Raw genomic sequence first — 15,445 nt, 5'->3', positions numbered from 1 at the left:
AGACGGCTGGGAGTCCTAACTAAAAATCCAGATTCAGGCCAAAACCTGCTACTTATCAGAATTTCTTCCTCTCCCATTACTAAAATTCTCTCCTGAGCTTGTGTTACAGGCAGTCAAACTTAGCCACAATCAGAATCAGCCATAAGTGGAAAACGAGTATGCATAGACACAGACACATTGCTCTCTTGCCCCTTAAGGATCCTTGAGACACAGAGCTAATACCACCTTCCTCCGAACGAAGATTACAGGGATGAGGAGTCTTCAGATGCAAACGAAAGGCAAGGGGTTCTTCAACAAGGAAGATAAGGCTTGGCCTACTGGCATATTTCTGCCATATTACTGTGACTGAACAGTGGTGGCACTGGCTAAATGCCAGAGGGAGTCAGCGATCTAGAGGCTGATCCAAAAGGTTATGAATGAATTCTGTATCCAGAGAAGTGTTCAAGTGGAGGCTGGATGTTGTAGAGAGGACACAAGAATCAATCCAGGGTTGAACTGGGTGATTTTTTAAATCCCTTTAGACATTTAAAGTGGTGGTTAGCTGATGGCAATACCTGTTGTTTTGGGGGAAGGTGAAGCAAATGTCTCAAACTGCTGGAGGCTCTTAAATTGAAAACTGCCCTCAGGAGTTTTATCTGGTCCACCCAAGTTTAAAAATATATATATATTTTAAATAGCAGCTAGACTTTAAAAAATCTAGAAAATAACATAAAAATATCAATCACAGTCTTCACTAAAAAATTCAGAAAGTCTGGCTATATTGACTGGGCCTGCAAATTCCTTATAGAAATAAAGAATAATTCCCTGTGTTTAATTACCAACAGAGCAGTTATACAATCTGTTTGCTTCACTCATTTACTTAACAGTCTAGTCCCTGTATATATTATCTAGGTTTGGATGCCTGGTATGGGGCCAAGATCTAATAATTCATTAAGAAGCCAGGTCTATAATATGAGTTAATCCCTCAGTAACCTGCAAAATTAATCTGTTATTAGCTGGATGGGGCATTGAATGTCTTGTGCAGCATTAGTGCTTCAAATGCCTGAAGATATAGTGGGCATTTTATGTAGTTTTATCAGGGAAGGGAGATTAACAAACATCACTTAAACTTCTGGTCCTATTTCTGTTACGTAGAATAAGAAAAGGTAGTTAGTGAGGCTATACCTTAAGCAGAAGACAGCTTAATGAAAGTAGGTCACTGAGATCCAATGTAAGATGTAAGATTTAAATAATGCATGGGATTGTCAGCTACTACCTTGTGGCTTAAAAAAAAACTTCTACCTAATATCCATTTTTCAAAAAGATTTATTTATTTCTCCCAACTTTCATATTATTTGTATTTGTATTTGCTGTGTCTGTTGTGTGCTTGTCTTCTTTTTTTAGGAGGCACCAGGAACTGAACCTGGGACCTCCACTGTGAGAGGGAGGTGCCTAATCACTTAAGTCACCCCTGCTCCTTGCTTTGTTGTGTCTCTCACTATGTTTTCCTCCTTGTGTCTCTTGTGTCATCCTGTTGTGTCAGCTCGCCATGCCTGCCCATTGCGTCAGCTCACTGTCTTTCTTGTCTTCTTTAGGAGGCACCAAGAACCAAACTTGGGACCGCCCATGTGGGAGGTGGGCACTCAGTTGCTTGAGCCACATCTTCTTCCCCTAATATCCATTTTATCTTCAAGAACTTTTTAGTAAAATCATATTATGACACCACATCGAGATATATCTTTGTTGATTATTAAAGTATTGTAATGCAGGATTATGGTTTTATGTCTTTAAAAAGGTTGGCAGGAAACAGATGTGGCTCAGCCAACTGGGCACCTGCCTACCACATGGAAGGTCTTGGGTTTGGGTCCTGGTGCCTTCTAAAAAGATGAGCAGATGCTGCCCCCACTGCAACAAGCAGATGCCACAAGCCAGCAGACACCAAAGCCAACAAGGAGCGGATGTGGCTCAGGCCGCTGGGCGCTCCCTTTTCATGTGGGAGGTCCCAGGTTCAGTTTCTGGTGCCTCCTGGGAAAGGCAAACAAACAATGAGCAGGCAGACAAGAGATCCATCTGAGGGAAGGGATGATAAATAAAGAAAAATAGAGTAAATAAATCTTAAAAAAAGATTGGTAGATACAGACCAGGGTGTTAACATCTGTGGGTCTCTGACTTTTGATCTGTGCTAACTTAGCACCTTGGTCTCTTTGCTTTCTTTTTAAAGCCCAGATACTCGCTGGGTCTTTAGAACAAGAATCTTCTTTACCATTAGAGTACTTAGGCTTTCACCTTCAAACTAATCCCTTGCCTTTCCCTTTCCCACACTATTTAAAGCCAAACATTTTTTTTCCCCTCATTTTTTCATATGTACCATGCCTTTTCTTATCTCCAGAACTTTGCAGTCAAGGGCCTCTCAGTAGGGAATGTTCTCTCCTTCCCTCCCAGCTCACTTGGCTAACTCCCACTTTCTCACCATTAGAGAAGGACCACTTCTTTCATCAGACCCTGCCAAGATTGTTTTCCGTTAACATTTTTTTCAAATTTTATAGGTAGAAATGGCATTTTATGATTTAAATTTGAATTTTTAGTATTATCAAGTTTGAAAATTCAAAAATACGTTTATTTTTCATGATTTTTCCTCTTGTGACAATTTTCTGTTCATGTTCTTTGCCATTTTTCTCCTGAGAACTTGGTGTTTTCCTGGGCCATTTCTTCAAATTGATTAATCTATTTGTTCATTCATACTAGTAGTATGGTTGTACTGTTGTATCTTTACAGTATATATAAATACCAGAGAAAGTTCTTTCCCATTAGTGTTTGTCACAATTTTTTAGAATACTTTTCCTATGGATTCTTCCAGGTGAATTTTAGAATTATCATGTCAATGGACAATTTACCAGCTCCTTGGACACTCCTTCCTCTACATTCTAGCACACTATTGTCTTCCTATTTCCTTCTTGCATTCTATTTATTCCTTTTTTGCTCCTTCCTTTTACTTTCCCAACTAGTATTCTCTATTTTCTTTTTATTCTACATCCTCTCCCTTGTTAATTTTATCCATGACCATGATTCCAGCAACTATTTTTACCCAAACAAGTTTCTGTCTTCTGTTCTATAGATCCCTATTTCCAACTGCCTTTGGGGCATTTTCACAAATGTCTCAGACTTAGCTCAACTGAAGATGTCATATTTTTCTGCTTCCTTTGAGATCCATTAGTTCATGTAGAAGAGTCACCATCTGCTCAAGTTCCCAGTGGAAATAGTAGTGACATCCCTCACTCAACCTTTCTACTTACCCTACATGTCTTCTAAGTTGTGCTTAAAAAATTTAATGTTTCATATCTAATATCACCACCCCTGCATAATTTTCAGTAAGGACATTGCCATTTTTTATCTGTACAGCAGAACAATCTCCTAACTAACAGCTAGCCTTCCTACCAGTCTATCCTCTGCTAGTTCACCCTCCACAACTGCAAGAGTTCTCTTCCTAAAAAAAATTCAGGTTATGCCATCCATGTCTAGGATCCTTTATGGACTCTCTACAGCAGACATCATAAATGCCAAATTCCTTAGCTTGGAATATGGCTGCCTTATAATCTGGCCTTGCCTTTCAGTCCATCCTTATCTTTTGGTATTACTTTCCCTTTTATACCCTATACTTTTGTCACTGAACTTGCTTTATCATGTCTTTGCAGAATCTGTCACCTTTGCTTAGCATCCTTTTTCCCATCTTCTCTTGGGTGGTTTTTGCATTAGGGCATTGGCAGCTTCAGAGAATGAGTTGTGGAGTATTTTGTCCTCTTTAATTTTCTGGAAAATTTGTTAATAATTGGCACTATTCATTACTTAAGTGTTTGTATAACTTGCCAATGAAGCCATCTTGGTCTGGAGTTCTTTGCAGGAAAGTGTTAAACTACAAATTCCATTTCTTTAATAGATTTAGGATTAATCAGATTATTCCTGCTTGAGTGAACTTCGGTATTTTTCAAGCGATTTGTAAGTTTTATCTCAGTTGTTGAATTTATTGTCATAAAGTTTTAATAATATTCCCTTGTAATTCTTTTAATGTCTGTAGAATCTATTAATATAGTGATATTACCTCACTCATGCCTTACTTTACTAGTGTCTTTTCTATTCCTGCTCAGTCAGTATAGAAGTTTATCAGTTTTACTGATCATCTCAGGGAATCAATTTTTGGTTTCATTTATCTGTTGATTTCTATTTTTTACTTCATTGTTTTTCTTCCTGTATTAGGATTTTATTAAATATGTTCTTTTTTAAAAAGCAACCAGAGCATTTTTATTTTATTCAATTATACTTTAACATAAATTAATGTGCACATAACATTGTGCTTTTGGCTAAGAAGTGATAGAGATATTTCATTGGTTTTTGCTCTGATATTTACTATTTTCTTCTTACTTTGGATTTAATTTGTTCATCTATTTCTAATTTCTTAAGGTAGAAATTGAGGTCATTGACTTAAAAACTTTGTTTTGTAAATACAGATTTTTAGAGCTATAAATTTACATTTAAGTACTTCATTTTTATTCAGTTTAAAATATGTCTAATATCCATTTCAATTTCTTCTTTAATCCATAGGTTATTTAGAAGTATATTATTTAGTTTTGAAATATTTTTTCCAGAGTTCTCTCTCCTGATTTCTATTTTAATTACATTATAGTCAGAGAACAAACTTTGTATGACTTGAATATTTTAAAAATTATTGATGTGTATTATGGATCAGAATATATCTGTATTGGTAAATGTGTGCATATGAAATGAATGTGTATTCTGCTATTGGTGCAAATGTTCTGTAAATATCAGTGGCTTAGTTGGTTGATTTGTGTTATTAAAGTCTTCTATTTCCTTAATGATATGCTGTTTACTTGTCCATCAGTTATTCAGAGTGGGGTATTGGAATCTGTGAGTATAATGTTGGCAGAAAGCTCTGGGTTCTGGGCTTCTAGGTTCTTGGCTTTTGTCACATAAAAGAATTTAAGGACATGTCATAGGGTAGGCAAGGTAATAGAAACTTAATTAAGACACAAGAAAATAAGAAAAGTATATGGTCTAAGGTATGGACCACAGGCATGCTGCAGAGTGAGATGTGTACCTGGGATCCCAGGTCAGGCCTTTTTAAAGTTTTTCCTCCTTTCCCTTCATAATGCTGTTCTGATTAGTTGCCCCACCTATCAGTTTCCAGGGGCCAATGCTGAGGCCTTTTGAGGGTATCCAGGGCTTTCCCTTAACCCTGAACAAGATTCTCATGGCCAGAGTCTTGCCAGATCCCTCAGGAGGTTTCTGGGCAGGACCTCACGGCCATGTGGTCTGCCAGCCAGGTTGTCTGTTGACCATGGTGTCTGTCGACCATGTTGTCTGAAGGGCCTCAGCCACCTTCTGCCTTTCACTATATGAACCTGCCTCCTCAGAGAGTTTACAGCCTTATTTTTAAGGCGTGCTTCTGTAACTTCTTCCTGCTGGTTAGGGGGAGTAGGCCCTTCCTAGTCTATTGAGGTTGAGGGAAGATATGTCCACAACCTGGTTGGACTGGATAAAATCCCTGCATGACTAATAAGGCATTGATTCTGTCAGAAATAAACATAATTAGAAATTTGAAGATACTTGGTCCACTAAAAGGATAAAGAAGATGGTGATGGGTGGATCCAAAAAGGGGGCCAGCCATGGCATACTGGACCACAAGTGTGAGAAAGGCCAGGTGACTTCAGAAGCTGCATCCTCCCAAAGTTGAGGGGAAACAGCATTCTTCCTTGAGTTCTTTTATGCCTTTGGTTACCTCTAGGGGGAAATTGTGGTAGACCTGCTGGGTTTGGTATAAATTGCCAACCCCAGTTTCCACAGCGGTAGTTATGCTTAGGACAGCTAGGAGAGATATGAAGAGAGGCACTGCCCTAGATATAAACTTAAAAAGACAGTATAGGCAACAACAAGACAAGCATATGGCAAGGAAAATAAAGATAGTACTTAAGAGTCATTCCTTTATCTTATAGGCATGTTCATTAACTACTTAGAAAATGAATTAAATTTACCAGGACTTTTAACATGTTCAATATCCCTCTGCATATGATCTAGAACAGAAAAGATATATCAATCCTCAGGCATATAGGTACAGTATTTAATACTAGTTGATGCACAAGTTTCTTTTGAACTGCAGTTAATAGATCAAAGCTCCAGGTTTGCAATACCATACATGTTATCTCTCCATGGGAACAGGCCAGAATGCCAGTTGTGTTGGTTTAAGTTCTACTCACATTACTTTGGTAATTTTTGCTCCACTTGTTATGTCCTTCACACAGCTAGCATGCTACAGCACTCTTGATTCTAGAGAGAAGCTAGGAGGATAGGCTCCAGTGTCACCAGCCTGGTGCATAGCACCCTTCAGCACTGTGAAATAGAGCCAGTCTGGAGGCAATGTCCATTGTACATCTGGCCATATCGAGCCATTGCCAGCTGCTGCAGGAGTCAGAAACTGGAACATACTCTCCATCTACTGCAGAGATATAGTAGATACTTTTATTGTTTTTAAGGGTTGTAGTGACCATGCTAGCCAATAATTCAAATCGAGAGGTTCCTTGCAGTGTGCAGAATGCCTGGTCTGAATGTACAAGAGAGTTTGAAGATACTGAAATCTATCACAATTTTATACACTTTCTAAACACTTTCAATGTAATGTATAAGATATCAAATGAACTTAACTATTTTAGTACTTTTTACTTCTATACCTTTACCACGATTACATTAATTAACAAGTATTTTACTTTAGCAGTACAGGAAAAACTACTTTCTCAATTATTTTATAAAAATATAAGATTCCCAGTAAAATTAAGATGATCTTTCTTTACCACCATTTTAATATGCAGATTGAAGTGGTCCCTGAGAGGTTTCCCTGTTATGAAGTTACTTTTTGTTATTAAAATGGATTTAGGTTTCTATTTAATAATTGCTTTCTGGAATTAACCACTTAAGTTATTCAGATTAGACAATGCTTTTATAAATTTCTTATAATTAACCATAACCACATAGACTAACTTTACCTTTAAATAAGCTTATTAAATTAGTTAGCAACCAATGAAATGACTTTATCTTACTTTCATTAAACATGAACTTAAATTTTTCATCTTAAAGATTTAATACATATAATACAAATTTATATAATTGGTATCCTGTAAACCTAGAGAAATTGTACCCAAACTAAATAAAATTGAAGCTATTATAGTTTATACAGGGAAAGTTCATTTTTCCTTCACAGGAGGTTAAAACCTCTTTTTCTTTAATAAAATTCTAAAATTGTGAATAATCTTAAAAGCACACTGACTACTAGGTTCTGGAATATATTATAATTGTTTAATTTGTTTCAATTATAATTTAGGAAAGATCTTTCCATACCTTTCAAGGACTTTTTCCTTTACTTACTGAAATTTGGTAATAGATTATTAGCCACCCTTATTTTAAGGCTGCTAAAAGGTTTAAATTGAGGAATTAAAGGGCAAACTGATTCTTAATTCCCCAGCCTAGAAAATAAGAGTTTTAATCTGCCATACTGAACCCTTTCCTTAGAGCTCTTGCAAAGAGAACGTCCTGGGGGCTGGGTTGGTCAAAGAGCTCAGGAAAACCTCTTTCCCTTCCCCAAGAGTTTCTATATTCAGATTCTATACGACCTTTCCATCCTGCTTAGCCTAATTTGGGCTCCAGGAATATTGTTTCACATATATAACTGTATATTTAATTTTTAACAATTTGAATAGAGCTCTTTTAAGAATTTTCATTTGTTAATTTGATATTACTGGATTTTTACTAGGTTCTTGACTATACTACAGAAATGAATTTAAAGAGCACATTGGGCGAGTTAGGCCAGTAATTTATTTAGGGAGGTAGGGTCAAGAAATGGGAGAAAATAACAGATCAGGGGTCCCAGGTAGAGGGTAAGGGGCTGAAAAGTGATAAAGCAGGTTGATTTACAGGCTACAGTTTCCCATTATAGATTTATAAATCCCCAAGGTTTACTTGTGTAGTGACCCAAGAGGGGGAGAAGGCAGCCAGAGTCAGGGTCCAGAGGTGAGAGACAGCTCTCAGGCCTCACGCCTGCTTTTTGAACTGTTAATTATCCCACCCCTTTGCTAATAGGGAGGATTTTCAGCTGTTTACCATTTTGGTTGATTATCACTCCCATCAATCTCCCATGAGGGCCCAGTGATAAAGTCCTTAGGGAATATCCAGGGCTTCTCCTGGCTTCTGGAGGAAGTCTTCTGAGTGGCAGACTCTTGGGAGGATCTTCCAGCAGCCATCTTGAGGTTATTGATGTGCATGAGTCACTCTTACTGGCCTGCTTCATTACCATCCCTATATATGAAGATACCAACTAAACAAATAGGCATACACAAATAGAGAGTTAGATACAAATACACAACTCACTAATCCTACTTATAATTTTCATTCTTTTACAAAATAAGTTTAACTATAAAATAACATTTAAAAGATCTCTTTGAAGGTCATTTCTAATTAATCACTGTGACTATGCAGTTTTGCACAAGAATTCTGTTCCTTGTAATTATTTCCAATTTCCAGTTAAATTGTTTCCAATGGTTTAAAATAAAATTTACAACATTTTCCTTTACTTCAGAGGTTTGCTTATTTCCTATTTTTATTTTGACAGACCTTGGATGAGCAAGACTAATGCCAGTATATACTCACTGAGGTCATGGAAGTCTCAGGGAAACCTGGTTTCTCTAATCACTTGCTGCTTTTAGGAACCTCAACATTCGAGACAGGAGGCATCCCACTCTCCAGTCCTCGGAGATAAAAGGAGAGCAGCCACTGGACTGGAAGAATGGACATCCAACCCTGAGGGTCAAGAATTCCACTAGGTAGCAATCTAGTCCACACCTGGATAACCAAGTGAGAAAGCAGAGTTAACAGCAATGGGAAGACGGGGACAGGGGTATCTCAAATTTGCCTTCCCCTGAGCCATCGGGGGTAGAAGTCACCACGCTACAAACAGGAGAGGCCAACCCTGAAATAACCATAAGCAGAGGCAAAGGGTGCGGCTAGACCTGAGTAACCACAAACAAAGGCAAACTCAGTTTAGAATTAACACTACAATAAGCAAGCATACACAGTGTGAGGTTAGACCTGAAGTAACTATAAACAAAGGTAAATTCAGTTTATAATTACCGTTACACTAGTAGGTCTAGGCTAAATCCACAGTTATAGCAATTTCAGATATTATCCTGCTATTTTATAATATAAAGGCATCTACATAATGATCTTAACTCTTAGTTTCTAGTATGTTTTTACTTTAGAACAAATTGGACACTTTTGTTTATTAACTTAGCAACTAAAACAATTTTATTATTAACATTAATGTTGCTAAGTGTTTCTGTCTTCCAGCAGTTGAATTAATTACACTTGTGATTTATTTTATACATCATATTCAATTGCAAGATGGTAATGGAATTTAAAGACTCATTTTCAGGTTACCTTTCACCTTTATCCAATTTGTAACCGGTAAGCCCAAATCTGATTTACAAGTTCCTAGACATTAGCAGACTGACAAAAACAAGCACAGATTAGAACAGAAAAGAGAATTTTACACACAGCATAGGGAAAGACTTGACTTTAGAATCATCTAGACACAAGCTCCCCATGCCTGTCTATGGCAGAAACCTTGTGCAGGACCCTCCACCTTCAATCCTCCAGGAACATCCCTGGGCAGCTGCTAAGTATGGAGTTAAGGGGTCCAGAGAAGCCCTGCCCCCAATGAGATACAAATTGGGGCTGCTCTGGGGATTGCATCCCATTAGTTACCTCCTGCAAGGGGTAAAGCCCTCTGAGGTTTATTCACTGGAAGGATTGGAGTGTTTGAAGGGAATAGGCAAGTAGCCAGGAATTGCCAGAAATCTTTTCATCTTAATTGATGGCATATGAGGAGTTTCCTTATTCTACGGGGAGAGGTTTAATAAATGGTCCCATTCACTCCCCTCTACAGCCAAGGTTAGATAGGTGTGGAGTGCAGGCCAGGACTGAGTAATTGGCTCTCATGTTAATTAGGAAATTAACAATCTTACCTGCCACATCCAGGGTCACCTAAGCCTCCTGGCTGATGGTTCACACCTGGCTTCAGGCCCCTTCTGTTCTCCCCTGGGGCAACTCCCCAGCAATCCACAAGGTGAAGCAACTTGGGGCCACTGACAGTGGAGCCTGAATTTGGATGACCCTGAGGTGACAGTGCTTTTAATGGTGGCAGTTAAAAGGTGAACCTGCTTCTGGGCCCTATGCCTGCCCTCTCCTCACCTGCTTCTCCTCAGCAGCTAGGTTGTGGTTGTTGAAAACTGCAAAGGCTGTTTCAAAAGGGATTTATTGGAAGTTTGGGGGTCCAAGGAAAGTTTCTGCAGCTTTCTATGGATTTTCTAGGCAATCTGTCCTTCTCTAGAGTTAGATCTACCAAGAAGATATTTTCATTGCCTCTGCCAGCTTTCTTTGAAATACGGCTGGGTTTTTGTCCTGCCTGAGTAAATTTCGTTAATCTTTTAATTGGCTAATTTGGTAGTACATTTCTCATCCCTTTAAGGAGACACGACCACCTGCTCTCTGGCCCTCAGATCTGTCTGTACTCTTCTTATCTTTTATACAGGTTTAACTGGAATGCATGGTCCCATGCAGAGGCCACTCTCAGCCATACTGTGGCCACGTGGTATGGAAGGAAAAGATTAGCCTCTTCCTTTTCAGACCATCAGTAAGCAGGTTGTCCCAATTAGAAGCCGCCCATTATCCTAGGGGAGGATAAATGCCTTTGTCAGTCTGGGTGGAACCTGCTGCTAGACCTGGTTGAATGGATTGCTCACTGAGCCAGTGTTCTGGAGGTTGGGAGCCCCGTTCTGGGGACTGGGAGCCTTATGTGTCTGGGCATCCCCAGAATCTTAGAGGTCTTGGGAGACGTCTGGGTCTTGTTCCCAGACCTTAGCTCCCAAACTGGACTTTCCCACTAGGAAAGGGACTGGCTCCGGACGTTTCTTTTGGCCTACACTGCAGAGGTCTTAGAAAGTGGCGGTGAGAGAGCGCTCATTTTATGACCACTGCCAGGGACCAAGTTCTGCAGTTAAACCACACATTTAAAAAAGCAGAGACTGATCTGCAGCTTACAGACAGCCTCAGGGGCCTCAGAGGTAATGAATTAAGAGGAACTTCAGGGCCTCCAGGAGGCTGAGTAAGGAATGAACTTCCTGGCCCAAGGTGAGAAGGCCTTACTAATACAATAAGAGGGCACAGACAGCCTTTAATGAAAAACTCATCTCTTCTTCCCTCTCCCTGCCCTCAAAATCCATGCAGTGCATCAGCGCTCCAAAATGTATTCACCAGATGCAATGAGTGTGCCACAATGATGAAAGAGGTTGCTGATGTGAGAGGAGTGGGGGGGGGGGGAATGTATGTGGGAACCTCATATTTTTTAATGTAACATTTTTTTGTGACCTATGTATCTTTAAAAAAAAGACAATTTAATGAAAAGATAAAATAAAATTGTTACTAGGTATTTTATTCCAAAAAAAATCCCAAAATAAACCAAAAAAATAATAAATTTTCAAAAAAAAAACAAAGCAAAAAAACTCACCAGTCCTGGCATGTGGCATGGGTTGGCTTGCCAAATAATGTTTGCAGAAAGCTCTGGGTTCTGGGCTTCTAGGTTCTTGGCTTATGTAGCTTAAAAGAATATAAGAACATGCCATAGGATAGGCAAGGGAGAGAAGAGTTTATTAAGAATCGCTTCTTGGGCAGCGGACTTGGCCCAGTGGTTAGGGCGTCCGCCTACCACATGGGAGGTCCGCGGTTCAAACCCCGGGCCTCCTTGACCCGTGTGGAGCTGGCCCATTCGCAGTGCTGATGCACACAAGGAGTGCTCTACCACGCGGAGGGGAGCCCCAAGCACAAGGAGTGCACCCCATAAGGAAGGCCGCCCAACGCGAAAGAAAGTGCAGCCTGCCCAGGAATGGTGCTGCACACACGGAGAGCTGACACAACAAGATGATGCAACAAAAAGAAACACAGATTCGCGTGCCGCTGACAACAGAAGCGGACAAAGAAGAACACGCAGCAAACAGACACAGAACAGACAACTGGAGTGGGGAGGGGAGAAGGGGAGAGAAATAAATAAATAGATCTTAAAAAAAAAAAGAAGAATCGCTTCTTGGCCTTTTGGCTAAGATCAAGTGTGAAGAGCTTATTAAGAAACAAGAAAACTCCAAACGTACACTGTCCGAGGCATGGACCACAGGTGTGCTGCAGAATGAGGTGTGTGCCTGGGGCCCCCTTTTAAAGTCTTTTCTCCTCCCTCTTCATAATGTTGGGGGAAGGGCCCCAACCACTGACGTTCTGATTAGTTGCCCTACCTGTCTGTTCCTTGGGAGCCAATGGTGAGGCCTTTTGAGACATCTGGTGTTTCCCTTGACTCTGAATGGGATTTTCACGGCCAGGGTCTCGAGGTTCCTCAGGAGGTTTCTGGGTGGGGCCTCACAGCCAGTGGGCTTCCTGCTGTGTTGTCTGTTGGTGGTGGTGTCTGCTGGACCTCAGCCACCTTTCCCCTTTCATTATACTAACCTGCCTCAATAATTGTGGATTTATCTATTTTTCTTTGCAAATCTACCCATTTTTTTTCTTTGTGTATTTTGAGGCCATGTTGTTATGTGTATAAATGCTTTGGGTTATTCTGTCCTCTTGATAAATTGACTCCTTTATCATTATGAAATAACATTATTTTGGTAATGTTCTTGTCTTTGAAATCTACTTTGTCTGATATTAATATAACTACTTCAGCTATTTTTTGCTTAGTGTTAGCATGGTATGTCTTCTTCCATCTTTTTACTTTTAACCTATTTGTTTCTTTGTAGCGTACTTCTTGTCAGTCTTGATTTTTAAAAAAATCCAATCTGATATCTCTGTCTTTTACTTGGGGTGTTTTGATTATTAACATTTAATGTGATTATTGATATGATTATGTTTAAATGTACCGTCTAGTTATTTGCTTTCTTTTTGTCTCATCTGTCCCCTATTTTCTCCTGTATATACCTTCTTTTGTATTATCTGAATATTTTTTTATGATTCCATTTTATCCCTTTTGTTGGCTTATAAGCTATAACTCTTTGTTTTCTATTTTTAATGGTTGCTTAGAATTTATATCATAAACTTTAACTCCTTATAGTCTATTGTCATCTGATATTATACTAAACCACTTCACATAAGGTATAAGAACCTTCCAGTAGTACACTTCCATTTCTCCCCTCCTGGCCTTTGTACTGTTGTTATTATTCATTTTACTTCTATGTATGTCATAAATTCCAGTTTATATTGTTATTAATTTGTTTAAACAGTCAATTACCTTTTAAGTAGAGTTTAATGAGAAAATACCTTAAATATTTACTCATAGTTACTAAATACTTATTCATATAGTTTTCATTTCTGGTGCCTTTACTTCTTTTGTGTAGGTCCATATTTTCATTTAGAATTATTTTTCTTTCTACCTGAATGACTTCTTTTGACATTTCTTGATTGTGGGTCTGCTGGTGATGAATTTTCTTGGATTTGTGTGTCTGAAAAAAATCTTTGTTTTGCCTGTTTTTAAAAGAACTTTTTGCTGACTATGAAATTCTAGGTTGACTTTTTTTTCTCTTTCCTACTGTAAAGATGTGACTTTACTCTTCTTGCTTGCATTGTTTCTGACAAGAAATCTGCTGCCATACTTTGTTCCTCTGTACATTGAGGTTATTTTTTTCTGGTTCCTTTTAAGATACTCTCTTTTTTTTACTATTTTTGAGCAATTTGATGCACTGGTGTAGTTTTATTTATGTTTCTTATGCTTGGAGGCCCTTTGAGCTTTTTGAGTCCGTGGATTATAGTTTTCACATCTGAAGAATGTTTAGCCACTATTTTTTCTGTTCCTTCTTTCCTTGTCCTTCAGGGACTCCATTTTTACATGTATTAGGTAGCTTCTTGTCCCACACAGCTCACTAATGCTACTGTTGTTGTTGTTTTTAGTCTTTTTTTTTCTCTATGTTTTTCATTTTATATAATTTCTATTATCATGCTTTCATGTTCACCAGTTTTTTCCTTCTGCAAAATCCAATCTCCTGTTATTCCCATCAAGTGAATTTTTTCAAGATATTTTAATTTTCATCGATAGAAGTTCAATTTGTATCTTCTATGTCTCTGCTTAACATGCTTAATTTTTCCTCTAGCTTTTTTAATAAAAGAAATACGCTTATGATAACTGTTTTAATCTCCTTTTCTACCAATTCTAACATCTGTGTTAGTTCTGGCTTGGTGTAGATTGACAGAATTCTCTCATCATTATTATTTGTACTTTCTTGCTTCTTTGCATACCTGGTCATTTTTTAATTAGATGGTAGATATTGTGAATTTTACCTTTTTGGGTGCTCAACATTTTTGTTTTCCTATATTTTATATTCTACCTGTATCCCGGGATATAGTTATATTACTTGGAACCATTTGTTCATTTTAAGTCTACTTTCAAGATTTTTTGGATGGGATGAGAGCAGCATTTAGTTTAGAGCTAATTTCTCCCTACTACTTAAGCAAGATCCAAAGCACTCTGAATTAGGAATTTTAGCAGTCTGGCTGGTAGAAATAGGCACTATTAGTGGCCCTGGGTGAGTGCTAGGTATTGTTCCCTTTAGTTATTCTGAATGATACTTTCCCTGGCCTTGAGTAATTTCCTCATATGCATGCACTGATGAGGACTCTGCTGAGTTCTTGAGAGAACTCTTTTCTGATCTCTGGACTTCTCTCTCTATGCAGGTATCTCCTTTATTCTGTGATCTCTGGACACTCTGATCACCCTGGACTGTCATCTCCATTTCTTCAACTCAGGAATTCATGACTCCATGTTGGGTTTCTCTAAGCTGTGGCTTGAAAACTCTGTCAAGGAAGTAACCCGGAGCAATCATAGAGTTACTGGATTTTGTCTAGGTTCGTGACTATGCTGCAGAAATGAATTTCAAGAGCACATCAGGTGAGTTAGGTCAGGATTTATTCAAGTAGGGAGGGACAAGAAATGGGAGAAAATAACAGACCATAGGTCCCAGGTGAAGAGGAAGGGACTGAAAAGTGATAAAGTGGCTGATTTACAGACAATTCCCCATTATAGATTATAAATGCCCAAGTTTTACTTGTGTATCCACCATGGCAGAGGAAAAATGGTGAGAACGTGGCACGGAAGGCCCGAATGGGTCCAAAGTCGAGGGAGCAAATTCAGGCCTTGTGCCTGCTTTTTGAACCATTAATTATTCCACCCCTTTGCTAATGGCAGGAGAGAAGTTCCAGCTGTTTGCTGTTTTGATTGATTACCCCACCCATCAATCCCCCATGAGGGCCCAATGATAAAGTCCTTGGGGAATATCCAGGGCTTCTCCTGGCTTTCAGAGGAAATCCTGTACTGAATGGCAGA

The 15,445-nt window shown here is 38.8% G+C and overlaps 1 long non-coding RNA gene across 1 annotated transcript; it reads right to left on the bottom strand.

Annotated features, from left to right (window-relative positions):
* Positions 1-7,836: 7,836 nt before the first annotated feature.
* LOC131280922 (uncharacterized) lies at positions 7,837-8,999 on the bottom strand. The gene is made up of 2 exons (XR_009188631.1): positions 8,686-8,999; positions 7,837-8,353 (listed from the first exon to the last, which is right to left on the bottom strand). It is a non-coding gene; the product is annotated as an uncharacterized lncRNA (long non-coding RNA).
* Positions 9,000-15,445: the final 6,446 nt, after the last annotated feature.

This window comes from Dasypus novemcinctus, chromosome 13 (genome assembly GCF_030445035.2).
Source record: "Dasypus novemcinctus isolate mDasNov1 chromosome 13, mDasNov1.1.hap2, whole genome shotgun sequence".
Classification (NCBI taxonomy): domain Eukaryota; kingdom Metazoa; phylum Chordata; class Mammalia; order Cingulata; family Dasypodidae; genus Dasypus; species Dasypus novemcinctus.
The sequence above is the reverse complement of the archived record's forward strand: the minus strand, read 5'-3'. Positions and strand labels throughout refer to the sequence as shown.